We start from the raw sequence: 6,000 nt of genomic DNA, 5'->3' as shown, positions 1-6,000 counted from the left end.
ATTGCCTTAAAGACTAATGATGTTGACTGTCTTATACTTATTTACCACTCATATATCTTCTTTGGTAAATGCCCACATATTTCACCCATTTAAAAAAAAACTGGGTAGTATATATTTTATTGAGAATTCTTTATTTTAAATACAAGTCCTTTTAAATCTCTTTACAATGCACATTATTTTCTGAAGAGGAGGTGTTTTTGTTCTTTGTTTTATTTATTTTTAAGAGAATATTTTTTATTTTGATGACCAATTTATTAATGTTTTTCTGAGAAAATTTTTTTCTAAGCCAAGGTAAAAAAGTCTTTTAATTCTGCTTTATTCTAGAAGATTTTTAGTATTTTTATACAATTAGGTTTATAATCCAGTTTGCTATAATGAGTTACATACTGAAGTTCTGGTGAATACAGAACATAACAATGTTACATAATATTTGCATTTGAATAAAGGGAAATCCTTTGAAAGTATAAATGTGGAATAAAAACCTATAAATAGTTCCAAAAAAAGCCCAGGAAGTATTTCATTATGTCACTTTCAAAAAACTTTCCAATCTGATCATTAACCGAGTCCTATCCATTAACCGTGATCTCCCAGGGGCCAAGGAGTTAAATTGTTATCTGCTTTCAAATAGACCTAAGGCAAATATTCAGTTAAATACTTGATGACATATTCCCAGGAGAACTTAAGTTTTTGGGCAGTAGTAATAGTTATTGCCCTCTTTTCCTGAGCTTCTTATATTAGGAAACAAAATATAAGCAGTCATAAAACACATGTGTTTTAAAATAGAGATTATTTAATACATATTCAATGGACAAAGATAAAAGTAACCTACTCTTCACATGGCTGCCCACATTCCTTCCCCAAAAGTATCTCCTAAGACATTCTAATGGTCTGGTGTCCTCCCTCTGGAGAGAGGTGTTCTGCAATAGTGATGTTTTTAAGTGAGAGGAGAGGAGACAGACAGATTTCCACATGTGCCCCAACCAGGATTTACTCAGCAACACCCATCTGTGCTATCCTCAATGTCTGGGGCCAACTCTTGAACAAACAGAGCCTCTAGCTGTGGGAGGGGAAGAGGGAGAGAAGGCGTAGAAGGAAGAGGAGAGAAATAGACAGTCGTCTCTCTTGTGTGTACTGAGCGGTTCTTGAATCCAGGACATCAATATGCTGGGCTGGCGCTCTATCCATTGAGCCAGCTGGCCAGGACTGAGATAGTGATTCAGTTTTTTAAAACTTGAATTAATTGGGGTGACAGTGGTTTATAAAACCATAGCGGTTTCACGTGTACAACTCAATAAAACATCATCTGCAAGCTGCATTGTGCACCCATTGCTCCAAGCAAAGTGTCTGGAGGCATGGCTGCTAGTATTCCTCTTGCCATTGGTTCTGGGGTTCTCCTTTTGAAGAATTGGGGTTTACAGATCAGATTATGATACAAGCTCATTTCTGGTTCATTCTCCTCAAAGTTGCTACATCATCAACAGGAGTTCAGTCAAAACTGGCTTTTTATTCTTAGGACTAATTTTTTAGAAGCAGGCACTACTTCTTACAGGTTTGATTGCTTTATCATGTTCAGCCAAGTAAAATATTGAAAAACTAAATAAAAAATATATTATCTATTTTTTTTCTCAATACAGAGCATCGATCATCTTAACATTTTTAAGTCTCACCACCCATTTTCTTTCCCAAAGGGAAAATAATCATAAGAGTATTCTTTTCAAGTTTCCCCTAGACACAATTTCACATCATATTAAGCCACTCCAAAATTATTAGCAGCATGTTAAATAAGTAAGGAGAATTAAAATATACAGGAAAGAAAGATCACTAATAGGAAAATAGTCACAGAAACATAATTTTGAAAGCTATTAATCAGCATAAACTATCTCAAAGAAAAATAGGTTAATGTTGGACTTCTGACTTTTAAAATTCTTAAATTTAATGTTTGGACTGTCTGAGCTTTTATGTTTTATTAATATAATCAGTCCTACCTACATAAACAAGGATTTTAATAGAACAGATGGAAGAAAATTGTTATTAAAAGAAGCAGCTACCAAATTCAATGGTTCTTCATCTTTTGGTATCTGTTTATCTTTTTGCTGGTGCCCACAAATTAAATGTCTTAGTGATTTATTTTAAAATCATGCTTTTGAAATCATATATATATATATATTTAAATCCAATACAGTGGAATGATCAAGTGTAGGAAGTATTTTAAAGGAGGAACCAGAAAGATTTGTTGATGGGTTGTGAAGGATGAGGAAAAGTAAAGAATCAAAAGATGAGACTTTTAAATCAGATAAAAACTTGGACCAATTCTCCCACTGAAGACAAGTAGAGAGGCTAGAAATACTAATAATACTAATACTAATGTCTGCTGTAAGATGCCAGAGGACTCTCGTGGTAATGAAGAATTACTTGGCCATGTGAGGCTGGCACTTGGAACTTCTTTAACCTTGGGGATAGTTGTTGATCTGGAAGAGCTGGCTGAAAGGCTAATTAGTGTTCTTACCATTTCTCAAGGTGGGGAGAGGTGGGAAGAAAGGGGAGAAAATAAAACCATTCCTCACATAGACAGCAACCTTGGTTCCAGGTAAGTAGCTGCTTAAAAGTTCTGTCCTTAAGATTGGATTAAAGTGATCCCAGATTGCTAAGGTTCACAGATTCCTGGCAGAAGTAATGAAAATCTTCTCTGGAGAAAAAGAAAATCATAAAGGCCTCAAATTATTTCTGTAATTTGAAAAACTAAACACAATGCTTGGTACAAGAGAAAACCAGAATTCATATAAAAAACCAATAGACAGCGGTAGAGCGTCGGCCTAGCGTGTGGAGGACCCGGGTTCGATTCCCGGCCAGGGCACACAGGAGAAGCGCCCATTTGCTTCTCCACTCCTCCGCCGCGCTTTCCTCTCTGTCTCTCTCTTCCCCTCCCGCAGCCAAGGCTCCATTGGAGCAAAGATGGCCCGGGCGCTGGGGATGGCTCCTTGGCCTCTGCCCCAGGTGCTAGAGTGGCTCTGGTCGCAATATGGCGATGCCCAGGATGGGCAGAGCGTCGCCTCCTGGTGGGCAGAGCGTCGCCCCCTGGTGGGCGTGCCGGGTGGATCCCGGTCGGGCGCATGCGGGAGTCTGTCTGACTGTCTCTCCCTGTTTCCAGCTTCAGAAAAATGGAAAAAAAAAAAAAAAAAGAACCAATAGAAACAATAGTAAATATTTAGTCACAACTACTTTAAATATTGAAATTATTGGATAAACTATAAAATGATCTTCTAATGTTCAGGAAGACAAAAGACAAAGGCAAACATTTTGATGGAACACTAGAAATTATAAAAATGACAGCAGATTTGAAAAATGAATCAAATAGTCTAGAACAAAAAAATATATATGTATAATAACCAAAACCTATGAGTCAGAACCTAAGTTTGAACCCAGGAAGCTCAACTATTAAGACAATAATGTTAACAGCTACTTGCAAAACTGGGAAAAAATTGTAGTATTGTTAAACTTTCAAATTTAATTAGATCTCAACCAAATTAAACTACTTTTGAGTTATTTATTATAAATACACATGATCTTTAAAAGATAGACAACATGGTCAAATATTTATATATAATTTGTGAACAAGAATGTTAAGCCACTGATATAATAAAATGATAACAGTGCAACGGAATATTTGTCATTTCCCTAAAAAATGTCCACTGAAAATTGTAGATAATTTCTATGATGGATATAATTTTTATGTTTCATATTCTTTAACTAGAAAGTTACCCCCCCAAAATATTTTATTTATTTAATGTGATTCCATTTGGCTATTTCTTTTTCAAATTTTCTTCTTAACTCTAGTAATTAAGGCATTTTGGAAAGCAGATGGTACCTGTCTCTTTTCAGAATACTTGCTTGGATGTTAGTTTTTAGCTAAGGTATATTACTTTGCTTTTCATTCTTTTCAATTCATTTCTGTATTTTTCTAGACTTCTCCTTTCCAAGTTGTCACTCATAGGTATAAATAACACAGCTACCTTTCAAGTGGTGTGTATGTGTGTGTGTGTGAGAGAGAGAGAGAGAGTGAGAGAAATAATTGCCATTTATTACTGAAGTTGCCAAAATCACCACCAAAGATTCAGTGTGTGTGTGTCTGTCTGTCTGTGTGTGTCTGTGTGTGTGTGTTGGGGGAGAGGTGGTCTGTAGGCTAATGAGGAAGTTCAAACACTGATTACGAGGCTGGTCATAAGTTTAGGGAGAGGAAATAGGTGGTGGAATTCCCAGCTGTCGTTCCCCTTTCAGATGCTACTGGAAAAGCATCTTCTCTGGCCAGCATGGCTCCCCCTCTGCCATGCCCAGTTTCTTTGTTGGTGGAGTGAGGTTGAGGGATATAGGAAGAGGATGTAGTGTGGGTGGGCTCCAAGAGGATGATGTGTGCTTGAGTGGAAACATGAGGTTCCCATTTTCTGATTCATTTTAATGCAGAACTCCTCCAGCTTTAAATGTTTAAAAATATTTCTATTATTAATTTGATTTCTTAGGAATGAAAAACAATTGGTTGATTGGGATATAACTGTACTTGAGACTAGAATTAGAGTAGCTAATTTCCCAATATTTATCCACATAGAAGATGCTATGAAGTACCACCTGTCACCTTTCAATGAAGGATTTTATTGTTCCAATGTTGATAGTGTTGTCAGCAGTTCAGAATGACTTCTATGGATTGCTTCACACCAGGTCATGCTCCTTTCCTGAGCTGTATCTAATGACTGATAGATTCAGGAGTATTAAGAGATGGCTACTTCATCTCAATGGAGGACATCCTTAAAGGGTAGTTCAAACTGAAGATCTCCCTATGGGGTTAGCTGAGCCTGTTGTGGGCCAACCTTACAGAAGTTTGCTTTTCCTTCTGCCCGCACTGGTTTCTGTCTCTTCAATTCTATAAGGAATGACCCAAGGTTACTCTTTAATAGCCATCCTTCACAGTAAACTCTATTTCAAGTATTTGCATCCCAGGACACCCAACCTATGACAATCTACTTAAAATTTCTCTGGAATGAGGTATTAAATCTATTTTTCATCATTAGTCCATCTACTTATCTATCCATTCATCCATCTAACCATCCATCCATCCATCCATCCATCCATCCATCCATCCATCCATCCATCCATCCATCTATCCATCCATCTGTCTATCTCTTTACTGTTTTACTAAGCCATCCTGGCATCTCGGAAGATTCATCATTCTTCTTTTCAGTAATATTTCTTCAGGTTATATTATCAGTACTATCCATCAGGTAGCCATTTGTTATGGTTAACTAATTTAAAAATATATAAATAAATGTGCAATATTTAACATGCTGGCATACATTGTGATCAAATTCTCAAAGTGCTAAATGAGTTTTGAGAACATTAGTTTTGGTTTCACCAGATTATCTCTAGGGGGCAGCAAAGAATGCTTTTAAGGCAAATGTGATCAGAGATGTGCAGTTTCTTTTTCTCTTTCTCTCTGTCTGTCTCTCTCTATTTAAAACAGACAAACCATGAAGTTGTAAGAGTGCCCCACTGGAAGAAGAGTGAGTAACTAAATGAATAGATTTAGGAGGGATGCGGAGTGTGGAATATACATTGGAGACAAGACAGAGATAACAAATACTTAGTAATTTAGACACATTCCAAAAACAGACTTTGGAATGAGATTTCTTGGGCTTGAATCCTGTCTCCATCACTTATTAGCTGTGTGATTGGTCAACTGACTTAATTTCTCTGGCTTCAGTTTCCTCAACTGTAAAATGGAGATAACAATATATTCATATATTTCTTGAGAGAATTAAATGAGGCTATATTTGTAAAGTGCTTAGAACAGGCCTGCGTGTTAAGATACAGGTTTGACTATTTACTATGGATATGACCACTGAGATCTAAAATTAATATTTAGTGAAATAAAAAATGTTGTTATTAAATTTCTCTGCCCTGGATTTTCTTTTTATTTGCTATCAAACACATTTTGTTTTCAAACATCTATTT

The sequence above is a fragment of the Saccopteryx leptura genome, chromosome 8, assembly GCF_036850995.1.
Source record: "Saccopteryx leptura isolate mSacLep1 chromosome 8, mSacLep1_pri_phased_curated, whole genome shotgun sequence".
Classification (NCBI taxonomy): domain Eukaryota; kingdom Metazoa; phylum Chordata; class Mammalia; order Chiroptera; family Emballonuridae; genus Saccopteryx; species Saccopteryx leptura.
The sequence above is the reverse complement of the archived record's forward strand: the minus strand, read 5'-3'. Positions refer to the sequence as shown.